General features: G+C 46.6%; 1 protein-coding gene across 7 annotated transcripts in view; it reads right to left on the reverse strand.

Moving 5' to 3' along the window:
* FHOD3 (formin homology 2 domain containing 3) overlaps window positions 1–15,424 on the reverse strand; it is a 412,148-nt gene that overhangs the window by 188,139 nt on the left and 208,585 nt on the right. The window contains exon 1 of one of the 7 annotated variants that reach the window (XM_084780625.1): window positions 1,668–1,827. The exons of the other annotated variants lie outside the window; for them this stretch is intronic. The gene's annotated coding sequence lies outside the window, so the exon portion shown is untranslated. Of the gene's footprint in view, window positions 1–1,667; window positions 1,828–15,424 lie in introns of those variants that run through there. 7 annotated transcript variants of the gene reach the window in all.

Consider the following 15,424-nt stretch of genomic DNA (forward strand, 5'->3'; position numbering starts at 1 on the left):
GCAAATGTCAGGATCTATTGCAATGGATCAGAGAACTAAGTAAATCCGGACATGAGGGGACTGTAGCCAAAGTGCCACAGAGTGCCTGTGTGGCAGGTGCCCCAACGTGGGAGCCATGCCTGATATAGTCCCACTGAAGACAGGGTCAGCGGAAACATCTCAGGCAAGCTTCCTTTGTATCTTACGCTACCGTGAGGAAAGCCTTCCAACATACAGACTCAGAATTGTGTCTAACAGATAGGTCTATGTTCTGAGTGGTGGGGCCTCTCCAGAAAAGGGGGATTGCAAGCCTCCCCCATGCTCACAAGAGGCTGGCTCTGAAGTAGCTTTCCCTGGGCCATTAGGGATAGTCACGGATCTTTAACCAGGTACTCTTGAAAACAACATGTAAGGTGTTTACCCATTTCCATAAGTCAGAGAAGTAAGGGTTCAACAACTCAGGCGCACTACAACTTAGAGCAGCAGTATGCCTCCTACACCGTGCCTTCTTTGTCAGCTAACCTGGGTAAGGCTGTGTGGTAGTTATAAGGCGAAGCTTGATCCAGGAGAAGGCACTCTCTCAGCACTTGCCAGATACACACACACACACACACACACACACACACACACACACACACACACACACACAAGACAGAATTCCCAGAAGTTACAAATACTTCCTCGGAAGGCGGACTGTTCGTGAGGAGAAGGAAGCGTAGAAAGGGGAGGTCAGTTGGGGGTTGGGAAGGGGCTAATGAGGTATTAAATATAGGCAGGGTATGAGAAATTACAGGTATAGAGAGCAATTAAAATACTCCCTGATAACCATCTCTGAGCTAATATGTTATCACAGTCTACCTGCAGTTGAGGATCAGGAAGGCTGCTCCTGGCCCCCAAGTCCGGCCTTTCCCACATTTGGGGTGGGCCTTTCAGCTCCAGCCACCTCCCTTCCTGACATAGACTGCCATCGCCCAGCGAGGCCACCCTCCCGAAAACAGCTTTTGCCCACCTCACCACCCTCCATCCCCACACCCTGCCTTGCTTTTTCTGCACGGCAGTTAGGCCACCTGTCATTACCCACCATACCCTTTATCAGTTCCTTGTCTGTCTCCGTGGCCAGAATGGAAAGTTCCATGAAGCAGGCGCATGCCCGCCTTATTCGATACTGAATGCCCAAGTCCTGGCTCACTGGACGCAAAATGAACTTTCGTTAACCAAAAGTTAAAGCCCAGGGGCTTGGCGGGGAGCAGGGGAGAGAGGAGACAGGGTGAGCACATGTAAATGGTAAAAGCTGAGGCCTGAAATCAGAATACTAGCCTCGCTGTCTCCTGACTACAGGGCAGAAAGCTATGAGCACTGTCTCATAGGGTCCCCAGCAACCGCCGGGCAAATAGCGTTAGACGCCAAGTCTCAGAAATGGGAACGTGGTGCTGCAAGCTTAACATAGCTAAGATTTTGATCTAAGAAATCCCAGCTTCTGAAAGCAAGGTGTCCTGTGCTCACATTTTAGAAGGTCGCATCACTTTTGAAGCCTCTGTTTAAAAGTATCTAGATGGCTAGAAGCCATTGGTCTGCCCAGACAAAATGCTGGGAAGAGACCGGGGAGGGATGAGGCGGACCTGAGAGACTCCACAAGAAGAGATCCCAGCTCATGGCAGCCAAGCCCCAGCTTGCCCACACACACTCACCTGCCTTTCAGGTTTCCTCCAAAACACACTGTCTGGTCTACCACCCTTCTGGGTTCTCTTCAGCTCTTTCCAGCCTGTGGTCACCTTTCCAGCTCTCCCAAACTCCTGCCAAGTCCAGAGGTACAAGGGAGCCGATTGCCGCGCGTCTGCAGCTACTGGACTGACCAGTGACTCAGGGGCCAGGCACCTCACACCGAAAGCCTCCTGGAGACGCAGTCTGATTCATCAGGTCCAGAGAATGCCTGGGGTTCGGCCCCAGCTAATAAAGCATTACCCACAGACCAGAGGCAATTAACCAGGAAACAAACAAGAAGCAAAAAGGAAAGTTGACAGGTAGTGAGCAAGTGGCGTCTGGGCCCCCTCGTTAACAGCCCAGTGGGCCGTAGGAAGGTGGCTTAGGCAGGGAGGCTCAGCTGTAAGAGCAGCTGGCCACTCCGCACCTAGCATGGCCTCTCGACCTTCATCTTCACAGTAGCCCATCTTCATCGTCACCCGCTCCTGCACCTGTTCTCTAGGCAAAGATGCCGCTGAGAAAGGCCAAGGATCTCGTTTTCGTACGCCATGTTTAACAAACACCTACTGTGTGCCGGAAGCCTATAAAAGTCTGTAAAGCCATTTGATGTGTTTTGTTTGAAGATTTAGCTCGCTGCCGTGTTGCTCCGTGTCCCTCTCCACCCCACGCTAGGGACTAGTAACTGGGCTCTTAGCCACACCACCCCCAGCTCCCATCACAAGAGAGAGATGCGAAGCACAGGATCTTTGCCCATAAACACCTTTAAGATGTGGAGCTATTTCAAATGCTAATTCAAAGGGCGAGGCAGACATGTTTGAGAGATATCAAGTCCTTCACGTTTGGTGTTGTGTCCTGATACTCCAAGGGACCTCAGCTTGAGCCAACACACTGTCATCTTTGACTCCAACATAGTCCCCTGGATACTACTGGCCAGCAGGCTTCGAAACCTTTGCAGCCCCTGAAATTTTTAATTTTCCTTATTGGGATTCCTCCATGCTGATTTCCACACCCTCTGCAACACTAAATAAGAGTTTCTCTTTCCCCGTATCCCTGTCACCATATGCTGTCCTTTGTCTTCTTGATGACAGCCATTGTGGCTTGGGTGAGATGGAATCTCAATGCAGTTTTAATTTGCCTCATGGCTAACACAATGTTAGACATTTTAAATATTTAAACTAAAAATAGAAATGCTTTGTGACCCTGTTATACTACACTTTTTTTCCCCCTTGAGACAGGATGTCAGTAGGCAGCCTTGGCCAGCCTGGGACCCACAAAGATCCACCTACCTCAACCTCCCAAGGCCTAGGGCTAAAGTTGAGAAGCCACCATGCTCAGTGGCAATCTATATCACTTTACATCCTGTCACAGAGAGACCTGCACAGCCATGTTAATTGCTGCTCTATTCATAGCCTAGTTGATGAACAGATGCTAAAAATGAGGCACTTACACACAGTGGAATTTTACTCTGGAAAATATATTAAGGTAAAAGATATAGACAGATATTGCATGCTTCCTCTCATATGCAGATCCTAGTTTCTAATTATTATTTCTGTGTACATGAATGTGGGTAAAGATCAGGAAATCACTGGGCATGGTGGTGCACGCCTTTAATCCCAGCACTTGGGAGGCAGAGGCAGGCAGATTGCTGTGAGTTTGAGGCCAGCCTGGTCTACAAAGCGAGTCTAGGACAACCAAGGCTACAAAGAGAAACCTTGTCTCAACAACAACAACAACAGCAGCAACAACGTCAGGAAATCAAGAAGTTGACCATGAGAGGGGGAGAAGCAGCTTAGAGAAGATGACAGAGATGGTACAAGGTGCCAGAACACATGAGATGTGAAGAGATGAACAGGAGAATGAACACTGGGCGGTAGCGGTGGGAAGATATCATCAGATAGGCCAGGGAGATGAGGGGAGGGGAGCAGAAGGAGCAACCAAAACAAAATACACATGAAAATGCCCTAAAGAAACCTACCACTTTGTATTATAATCTATAAAAAAAATCACACACACACACGCACACACACACCCATACACACACACACACACCACACACACACACACACACACACACACACACACACACACACACACGCACGCACAACCTAAAATCGGCTTTTTGGTTCATGCTAGGTAGATTAACGTTTCTTCTTGGCTACAGGATCCAGTCAAGCTTCAAGGAAAACAGCATGCAATTTAATCTTGGTCACAGAGTTCTCCACCAGTGAGCTAGTCTGAAGAAGTGTGTTAATCGGGGTTTTCTTGAAAGCTGAGCAAACAAGGAGGGTGTGTGAAGTGTATATATGTACTTGATATAAAGTATGCATAAGATATATGTAAAGATCAAGAAATTGGCTCACACAATTAGGGAGGCTTGCGTGCCTGCCATCTGAGGGTGGGCAGATGAGCTGATACAGAAATTCAGGGCCAAAGATGTTTGTGCCACAGACTCAGAAAGAAATCTAACATACTTCACCTAAGGGCTAGTCATTGCAAAACCCCTTCTTGCTCTGAAGAAATGAGCCTCACCCACGAGGGAGGGCAATCAGCTCAGCGACGGTCTGGTCCACCCTGTGAGAGCAAATCACATCAAAACAGCCGCTGCATGGCACCATTCAGGAAAGTGCTGAGACATAAATCTGAAGACACTGGTCCAAGCAATTTGACATGTAAAATTAAGCATCGTATAACTCATCCACAGCCCCTCTTACATTTGAGCTGACACAGATGCTAAATGTGTTTTAAATATAACATCATGAGAGGCCTTGTCTTGTTGTGATACTGGTACCCTCTTATAATTCAGAAACCTTATGAAACCAGCCTAGAGTTTACAGTTTCATCCCTTTTACAGAAGAAGATGCACACGTCTCAAGTTTAAGAATTTGTGCTCTGGGGGCTGGACAGACGGCTCAGCGGGTCAAGTGCCTGCTGCACTAGCACGATGGTGACCTGATTTCAGGTCCCCAGCACCCATGCAAAGGCTGGGCATGGAAGCATGTGTCCATCATCCATCACTGAGGGCAAGGAGACAGGCAGATCCCAGGGGCTCACAGGCCAGCTAGAACAGCCAAATCAGAAAGGTCTAGGTTTACTGAAATTCAGGTCTCAAACACAGAAGTGGAGATGGACCAAGGCAGCCAGCCAACGTTGACTCCTGGGCCTCTATACATGCAGAAGCATGAAAGTAAAACAAAGCTTTTCTCCAACATGACTCCTTTTCAGCAAGTTGATTTGGAAGCAATATAAAAAAGTAAGCAATCAGAAAGCACTAGATATGTATATGCTTCATATAATGTATACACATACATAATGTGAATATATATGTTATGTTATATAAAATATACTGACCTATATGTGTATGAGAAAGATAGCGTGTGTATGTGTGTGTGTGTGTGTGTGTGTGTGTGTGTGTGTGTGTGTATGTGTCCAACAAGTAAAAGATGAAAGCCCATAAAACCTGACACAGATACTCAGGAAAGGACCTCCCATTCCTTTTGTATTTGAAAAAAGTAATACCATTTAAAGGCTATCATTTTCTTGAAAATTACTAGGTATAATGCTAATTTCTTAATTCCTTACATAAATAGTGCGAATCTGAGATTGTCAAAGAGATGCAGGCATCCCTGCCTCTCCCCGGCATCTGGGGTGATGGAGGGCACTGAACTACGGGAGCCCTGGTGTAATCTGCTTCCGTCACGCTCCAGTTCAGACCCAGCCCACTTCCACAGGGCCTGTCTCTGTGAAAGACAAGGACAGTACTCACAAAAACAAGCTGTGGGAAACTCATTAAAAGCCACCCTCATTATAAATAGCCCTACCAAGGTATGCTGGCCTTTTAATTCCAGTGTTACCCAATAGAATCCAAATTCCCATCTACAAATGAGCTTTGATGTGGGGACCGGACTGGCAAGGGTGAACGCTTGCAGGGAGCCTTCAGATGCGGGCACGGCCCTCATACCTCTCCCTCAGGATAAGACATGAACAGAGGGCTCTTCCTAAGAGTGGAGTGCTATCATCAAAAGATCTTGAAGTACTTAAAGAGGAGGCATTAATTTCTCAGGATTCTAACACCGATAACTTAGTTCGATTCAATTCTAGAGTTTAATTCCAATGGTGCCCCCACAAATTGGCTGCAGGATTTAATCCCAACATTTCAAAAGGTTAGACTTAAAAGAAAATAAAAAATAAAAATAAAAAGGTTAGACTTTAAAAGGCTTTAGCAAACCCTAGATCCAACTGGAGACCCCAACTGGAGAACAGCTTCCCATAATCCCGTGTGCTCTGGACACGGCCCACAGTTAACTAACCACCTCAGTCACTTCCCACTTCATCTGGAGTTGCGCAAACACACATGTTGATATTTTGTTTCTGATTTTTGTAACAAAAATTTCAAGTCCCCTCAAGAATGCATACTGACTAACAGGAACAGAACAAGTGTGGGGACTGATGTCCTTCCTATTGCTGAGAAGTCAGCCTGCAGAGGAAAGTAGAGGCCTCCTGGGTATAAACAGATGGGATGTGCTCTGAGGTCTGGAACAGGGATGTCAGCTATGGGGTTGCCTCCTTATGGCTCCTTCCTTGAAATGTGCTTTCCAGCTCAGTAGCCCTTCCTTTCCTTGGTTTTCCAGCTCCCCTTTCTCCTCCTGTACCTCTCTCTCCACACACTATTCCCTGTGCCTGCTTCAGTCATTGGCCCCACAGAGGGCGAATACAGCCATCCACAAGCAGGCTGAGACAGCGGAGTCAAATGACCTCACACACATCACCCTCCCCCTTCCAGCAGGTCCCACACTGGCTTTGCTCTGAGGTGCATTTCCCACTCTGAACCCCCTTTCCCCAGGTATACATCTAAACTGTCTCTGAAATCTGCAAGTCCGGTAGCCCTAGCTTCTGGTCACAAGGATGCCCCTCGTAGAGGCATCCAGCCTTCATCCTCGGGGCATTTATTCTGTGAACCAGCCCATGCTTTCAGCTCTTTCCAGAAAATGTTGAAGACAACTGCACCACCAGGTTGCTCCGAGTCCTGGTCAGTAAGCCAATGTGGGGACATCCTGGGAAAGGTCCTACAAACCTGCCGAATACTTCCTGCCCACGCCACTGCACGCCCACAGTCCTGACGTGTGTCATCAAGGAATCTGCTTTGATCTGCAGAAAGCACGTTTGCTGGGACAACATAATGAAAGGGGTTATGATTTAAATGCAGGCAACCCGAAGCCAGGGGTGGCCGGGAACCCACTGGGATCCTTGAGGCCTGTCCCAGATGTTCAAGGCTTCACCTCTATGGCCAGCCACATCAGAGCGAGGCCTCTCCCAGGAGTCACCTATATGATCCAACACTGCTTTCCATCCTGAGAGACTTCACTAAAACCCACCACCGTCAAACCCCCGTGGCTTACTTAATCCCCTGGAACTTGTATTCTGTAATGCAAGTCACCTCGTTCAGTTTAATTTTCTTAAAATTAAATAGATAGAGAAATAATAGAATGGAAAAATGGCCCATCTTAAGGGTTTTGTTAGCTGTTAGGTTTCATTCATGTCAGCCTAACCATCATTTCTGTTGTCCACTATGGAAAGGTTCCCCAGGGTCCCCCACTTCAGGCACTCAGTTACTCCTCCCCAACTCCAGCACCCAGACAAGTCTCCGTTTACCACTCCAGACCCCACATGAACCAGAGAAAAGCTAGGCCTGTTTCTGATCTGAACAGTGGCAGGGGTTGTCTTACACCGAGTTAGGGTCACTGGGGTCAGTCTGGGTACTTTCTATGCACGAGCCCTGGTTTTGACCTCTGAAGATCTCTATAGAATCATTGTGTCTCTGAATCGTTCGAGCACAGCCATGACATATCCTTCTTAGCTGGTCCTGCCCCTCTTTCCTCAGCTGCTCAGCACAGTCTGGAGTCCACTCAGCTCTGACGATGAGGCACAGAACAGTGCTGAACTCACCAGAAGCCGGCAGACCACTACATGCCTGCATTTCACACAACAGATTCTTCAATGCAACTCCCAGCAGTTGTAGGGAGCTGAGGATGACACAGGGGAGACAGAATGTTTTTATGGAAGCTTCGTAATAGTTGCTATGTACAGATCATAGAAACACATAGACAGTGACAAAGCAGTATGACGAGATGGAGCTGGAGGGGTGGCACATCTGTTAAGGGCCCTGGCTGCTCTTCTAGAGGACCAGGGTTCAATTCCCAGTACCTACTGACAATCATCTGGAACTCTTAATTCCAGGGGATCTGATGCTATTCTCTGGCACCCACAGGCACCAGGCATGCAAGTGCTGCAGACATACATGCAGACAAAACATCCATATACATAAGATAAAATTAACTGATTAATTAATTAACTAAAAAGCAGCACAGTGATGGTTTGCAGACTCTCTCTCACCCACCCCACCCCCACGTGGGTACATCTTACAAAACTGCTATAAAATGTTAGAGCCAGGATTTTAACGCTGTTACATATGCAGTGGCAGTACCACATCATTTTGTTATGTGCAGGTTCTGTCTCTGCCTCTACAGTAAAGACAGAGAGCCATCGTTAAGACCATGCATCACTTTTACAGCGGATCAGAGCTTGGCTCCCAGCACCCATCCTGAGTAGCTCACTATCACTTGTAACTCTAGCTCCCTGAGATCAGATGCCCTCTGCTGGACTCCACAGGCACCTGCACTCATGCACAAACAGGAAGACATGTAAGCACATAATTAAAAAAAAATTTTTTTTTAGTCAGATGTAGTCATGCATAACTTTAATCCCAGTACTTGGGAATTAGAAATAGATGGATCTCTGGGCTTGAAGCCACTCTTGTCTGTATAGGAAGTTCCAGGCTAGTAAGGGCTACATAGCAAGACCTTGCCTCAAACAAACAAATAAGTAAACAAAACTAAAATATGGAGAATCACCCCATCATACAACACCCCACTTCATGTCACCCCATCCACCACCACCTGCCTCTCTAGCCCCTAGATTCCATCTGCATAATACTGTTGCTCCAAGGACACCATATAAATGGTCTCTTACAATGTGTGCCCTCTAGGAATTGACTTTTGTGCCCATCAAGCATGTGAGAGCCATCCAAGCTATGCATGCCATTCCTTTTACTGTAAATCATATTGCATAGATGGATGTGCCAGCATTTACCTACTGAGGGACAAATTCCTGCTTCGTTGAAGTCACCAGATTTTATGATTCATTCATTGTATTGACTTTGTTACTCATTTGATGTCTAAAGAGTCTATAGGGTTAGTCCCTATTTCCTCCCTGACATTGGTAATTCTTTTTTTCTTGGTAATTCTTCTTTCTTCTTTCTTGCCATTTCCAATGACCTCTATTCTCTGCTTGGTTTTTTCCTTCTGTTTATTTTAGATTCACTTGGCTCATCTTTCTCCAGTTACTGAGGCTTTTCATTTCAGATCTTTCCGATTCTCCTTTTCTCTGTTTCCTCACCAGGCCTGATTATACTGTATGCTACAAGCTTTCCTGTTCCATTTTTCTTGTATGCCTTTTCTCTCTGTATTTTTCAACTTCACCTTGAGAATGTCTTTGACCTATGAATCATATAGAAAGATACTGCCTACTTTCCAGATGATTTGAGAGATTTTCCTGTTATCTTCCAGCTATTGGTTTCTAGTTTGATCGATCCATTGTGGGTAGCAATCATATATATTGTGAATAATTTTCTATTTGGGGGGTGTGGCATTGCTTTCTTAAGGCAATGTCTCATTATGCTGCCTAGGTTGGCTTGGAACTCATTATACAGTTCAGGCTGCTCTCAAACTCCTGACCCTGCTGCCTTACCCTCACAAGTGCTGGGATAACAGGCATGTACAGTGGGAGATTAGTTCTAAATTCATTGAGATCTGTATTGGCTAGTATTCAGTATGTCTTTGTATGTTTTTCTGGGATTTTGGAAAAAATATGTATTTTGAACTCTCTTTTTTTGTTTGTTTGTTTTTGTTTTTTTCAAGACAGAGTTTCCCTGTGTGGCCTTGGCCATCTGGGAACTCACTCTGTAGACCAGGCTGGCCTTGAACTCAGAGCTTTGCCTACCTCTGCCTCCCCGCGTGCTGGGATTAAAGGCGTGTGCTAGTAGCACTGTCCAGCTGTGTTCTGAACTCTTACACACTGCTGCCGTCAACATAAATGAATGCAGACAGTAGCAAGTGGATGCGGCAGAAAATAAAACAAAACAACAGACACCTGGCAGCAGAACCACGACATGATCCAGCCCCATCACCTCTGTGTAAACTCCCTCAGGGGCCTAACTGTGTGCACACTCAGAGAGCTGTATGCTCATGTTCACGGCAACACTATCCACAACAGCCAAGATACAGTTCAGCCTACATGCATTCAACAGCTGAATGGATAAAGACACTGTGGTGTGTATGCACATACAGTGGAGTTTGATTCTGCCATAAAAGAGAACAAAAATCAGGAAAATGGGTGGAAGTGGGAATCATCATGCTGAGAGAAATAAACCAGAGTCAGAAAGACAAATAGCACATTGTCTCTTGTGTGAAATATAGGTTTAAGAGAGAGAGAGAGAGAGAGAGAGAGAGAGAGAGAGAGAGAGAGAGAGAGAGAGAGAGAGAGTCAGAGTCAGAGTCAGAGACAGAGACAGACAGACAGACAGAGACATGAAGACAAAGATAGGATTACTTGGGCTAAGAAAAAGGTATAAAGGGGGAGAGGAAAGAAAAGGTGAGCACTGGAGGAGTGGGTAAGAACTAAGTACAATATACATGAATAAAGATGCTATAATGAAGCCCTTCGCTTCACATGCCAACTGAGCACAGCCATAATAAAGGCGAGATACTGGAATACCAAAATAACATGCATTCTGCTGGTGCTGGGTGGTGTGTCTACCAAAACTCCTGGGTAAGGATGTTAGTGACTTACATGGTTTTCTTTCCAGCTGTTCTGCCGGTGGAAGAGTGGTGTATTCAAGCCTCCAGACGTAGCTACCAACCTCTCCGTCTGTCTCTTAGGCCCTTGCAGTTTCTACACCACAGGCCTGGTGGTTCCGTTGCTTCGTGCATGTTCACGATTGTTATGGCTTCTCAGTGGTCTAGTGCATCTTTGTTCATCTCACCTTACTTCAACTGCTCAATTGTAAACGTTCTAACAGTCCACTGGTCTCCTCTGTTGCCATCTCAACCAGGAGACAAAGATCACCCTATTGTCACCAGGTGCAGGCAAAAGTCCAAGTTCCCTGTGTGATCCTGACTGACTCCTGGGTAATCCAGGGGGTGCTGTACTTACAGTCAGGGATGAGATCACTATTGGGGATTGTTAGATCCAAAGGGGGTCCCCCAGATGGCACTGTTGGTGGCAATATCCTAAACAGAAGGACTCTGACTGTAAACAGAAGGACTGTTATTGGGTAAACTGAGGCCTAAACCCAGCATTCCTAGGGAACCTCAGTTCTGTTTGCCAGGGCAGCAGCTCTCATAAGCAGGCTTTCTGTTCAGCAGGCAAGCCACTGTTTCCCAGATCTTTCCCAGCTACCTCAAGCAAGGGCATCTAATTCCAGATTCATTTAAACAGCCTGCATCCGCTCTAAGACCCCCGCATCCCCACTCCACTGACTATCATACAAAATCTTCCAGCTTTCCTGCCAAGCTTTGTTCTCAGAGGCAGCCTGGCAGTGTGTCCCCCTAGTAAATGCTTCTTCCTTTCCACTGAATGGTCCAGTTCTGTGGTTTCACTGAGCCCTTGCTCACAGAGACCTTCATGGGAGGCTGCCAAGAGGTGGCTGGGTGTGGCAACAAGGAGACCCAGAACAACAGTGACAAGTGCAGATGTTAAGAAGCCTTGGAAACCTGGGGTACTTGCTCAACAGCAAGTGTAAATAAGGGGAGATTTTGACAGCATCACAGGACAGCGTCCTTCACTCAGAAGTTGATACGCAATGGAGGAGCTGATGTGTCTCCCTTAGAGCAAAGACAGGAGACGCTGGTAGGATCTGATTTCTAGATGCTGTACCTGAAACCCTAAGCATGCAGTCGCCAGGAGAAAGAGCTGAAGCGAAAGCTTTAAGCCACAGGGGAGTGAGAGGTCCCACCTTGGGGAGACCACAGCTGCCTCAGAGTAAGTCCGGGTCCAACACTTTCTTCAAGCTGTATGCTGGGGCCCTGAGTTTGCTTCCCCCCCCCCCCACTCCTACACTTTTGTTTTTCTTTCCTTTTTATTGTTCTTTCTAGAAAAAGTTCCACTTGAAAAATCGTGGTGTTTCAGCTGAACTAAGGGGAAAAGGGAATATTTATTGGGCATTTGTACTAGGGCCAAGATCATTAGCATAGGAAGTGTGTCCCAACTGCCTGTGTTCGAGTGCTGCAGAGCCTGTGGGGTCACCCCTCAGACAATGTTAGCTATGAAGTGAAAGAACACACGGGCCTTTCCTTCAGCCTTCCTTCCGGGTGCTAAGGAGGACAGTGCTCAGGTATTTATGCCTCCAACAGCAACTTTCTGACCTCAGGGCAGCTTGTGACAGAGACCGAGCAGAGACCTGAGGTACAAAGCCGGGAGACAACAGAGCCTGCCAGCATCGTCCTCCACAATTGTGGCCACCAAGACATCTTAGAGCATGACGATTCTTGTTCATTTTGCCCATGGCAAAAAGACTTTCTTGACATCAAGGCTTTGTTCCTTGTTTACACAGAGCGATGATTTAAAGTCACCTTGTTAAAAAGCTCATATGCAAGAGTGGTTATATTTAGATGAACCCATATTTTCCTAGGACCACTACTGGTAAAGACAGAAGAAGAACTTTCCTAGCCAATTACATATAAACTGGGGGGGTTGGCAAAACAGAGCCCAGATGCCAAGCCTGGCTAGTCAGCAAGCTAAGAGCAGTTTCCATGCATGAAGCTTTGCATTCAATTTGATGACAGGAAAAAAAAAAGTAATTTCAAATAAGCAAAACGTTATCGTCTCCAACTCAAATGCATTCATGTCACGACTAGACCTGAGCTATAACAACACTCTACTCAGGGGCCAGTAACCCCAGGGCAGTCACACGGCAAGTGCTGAGCTTACAGGTCTCCCTTAGAAGGCCCAACCCTGGGATTAGTGCAATCGAGGCCTTTCTGTTCGGTGCCACTCACAGAGCCATGGCTGAAGTCCTCTTTAAAGACAAGTGATTATGGACAGAAGCTGCTCTGGCTACGTGCCCTGCAAAGCGCACCCTGCAAAGACTGCATCTAAGGCAAGTAGACTGGCACCCTTGGGCTGGCCAGAGCCCTCTGTCCTCTCACCTGTCCCTGTCCTCCCAGTCATGCCAGTAGAGGAGCAAGCACTTCCAGAGATCTCACTGTGTGCTATGACAAGACCAAACACATCACACATGCTCCGACTAGCCAATGAGAGAGCTGCTTCCCAGACCCTGATTTACATAAGAAGAAATGGCTTTGAGAATGTTTAGCTCCTGGGACTAAACTCAGGCTGCTAGTCTCTAAATGGTTTTACTCAGAGTTGGTGTGTGTGTGTGTGTGTGTGTGTGTGTGTGTGTGTGTGTGTGTGTGTGTGTGTGTGTACATGAGTTTTAGTTTCATTTCTGTTGCTGGGATTAAAGTATCCTGGAAAAAAAAGTAACAACTAGAGATTAAAGGGTTTATTTAGCTGACAATTTCAGGTTACAGAGCATCATGGCCTGGAAGTCAAGGCAGGAATCTAAATTGCCACATCCATAGTCAAAAGCAGAGCGATAATAAAGGCATGGACCCTTGTTTGCTCTCAACTAGCTTCCTCCTCTCTCTCTTTTAAATTTTTATTTATTTTTAAATTTTTTTCTCATTTAGTTAATTTATTCAAATTACATCTCAACTTTTATCCCATCCCTTGTATCCTCCAGATCCTCCTTCCCTCCCTCCCGCTTTCACCCTATCCCCCTCCCCTATGTCTGTGACCGTGGGGGACCTCCTCCCCCTGTATATGATCCTAGGCTATCAAGTCTCATCTTGGTAGCCTGCTTGTCCTTTCTCCATATTCTGCTTCCTCCTCTGTTATTGAGGAGCCCTGGCACAGGGAATGGTGCCACCCACAGTGGGCTAGGTCTTCCTATTAACGATTCCAGGTTACAAGCAAAACAACTCCTGCCCTCCTACGCATGTTCAGAGACCACGACATCTAAGTAGTTCTTCTTTAAGGTTCTTTTCCTGGTGATTATAGATTGTGTCAAGCTGACAGTTAAAACCAACCATCACAGTTCAAATATACATTTTCACGTGCACATGTGCGCACATACATGCAAAGGCCGGAGAACAAACTACCACAGGCATCACGCAACATTTTATATCTCTTCATTTGTAAAAGGTTTATTTTAGAAGCAAGACAGTAGGCCTATGGATCATGGCAACAGCAATATCAAACAGAACTCTCTGGAAGCACTTACTTCCAATCCAAAATGGAGCTTTAGCTAGTGTTTGTCATAAATCTACGCGTTCGTCTCTTCCAGATGATCCCAACTGCAAAGCAGAGCTCACTTTGACATTTGGCGGCAGGATAAGAGTGTGCTACCCCCATTCTGCAGATGTCCCCCGTGGACACACCAAACCTATCCATCAACCCGATCTTTTGCATCATAATGAAGAAACACAGGAGCAAGTGCTGAAAACCAAATTGGAAGGAAAAAATAGAACAACTTGAGCAGGGGCCCATGACTGAACAACTCAGCAGGGTGTTCCTCCCTACAGAGCCTCGCTGGCACACACACACAGGGTATCACAGATGTCCTGAGAAGATGAATCCTCCCAAACACAGGTGGCTGCTCTTGATTCTCTGAGTGCCAAGGAAATTTTGCTTTGTGTCTTATTTACCATCTGAGAAAATGCAAATGGTGCATTCATTAATGTGTTATGCAGGAAAATATTAAAAATACTCTTTCATATAAAAAAGATTTATTTTAAATTGTGTGTGTCTGTGTGTGTGTGTGTGTGTGTGTGTGTGTGTGTGTGTGTGTGTGTGCCCTCATGCATGTGATGCTAGTGCTCTTGGAGGCCAGAGGTGTTGGATCCCTCTGCAGTTACAGGAAGTTGTGGGCCACCATGTGGGTACTGGGAACCAAATCAGCGTCCTCGGCAAGAGCAGCAAGTACTTTTAACCACTGAGCCATCTCTCTAGCCTTATCCCAACATTTTTTAAGACAAGGTCTCTTACTGGCCTGGAATTTGCCAATTAGGCTAGGCTACCTGGCCAGTAAGTCCCAGAGACCGCCTGTCTCTGCCTTTGCAGGGCAGGATTACAGGCAGCTACCACATCCAGCTTTTCCTTTTATCTACTATGGGTTCTAGAGATTACATCCAGGTTCTCACACTTGCAAGGCAAGTACTTAACTGAGCTATTCCCCAGCCTTTCGCTCAGATTTAATGGCCAGTAGTCTCCACTTGCACTGAGCAACTGTCCTTTGAGCGGCTACCCTGACACCTGGCCTAAGCCTAGGATGTGTGTTTCAGGTGCTGCTCACTTTCCCCTGAGCCCAGATGACACGGCACACCTGTCCCTCAGACATCCTCCCACTGCTCCTAGCTTCTCTCTGGTGTCAGCTTGTGCCCTTGTGTGTTATGGTTGCCAGATTGCATCCTTGTACCCAACTCTACTGTAGAACTCCACACATTCCTGACCATGCCTAGCTCCAGCGATGCCTTCCTTGACCCTGTGCTAAAGTGGCCACACCCATGTCCTTCAATCCCTGTGATTCTAGAGAGGCAATGGTCCACCTGCACTCAGAGCCCAGGCCAAT

Source organism: Acomys minous, assembly GCF_964271855.1.
Source record: "Acomys minous genome assembly, chromosome: 4".
Taxonomy (NCBI): Eukaryota; Metazoa; Chordata; class Mammalia; order Rodentia; family Muridae; genus Acomys; species Acomys minous.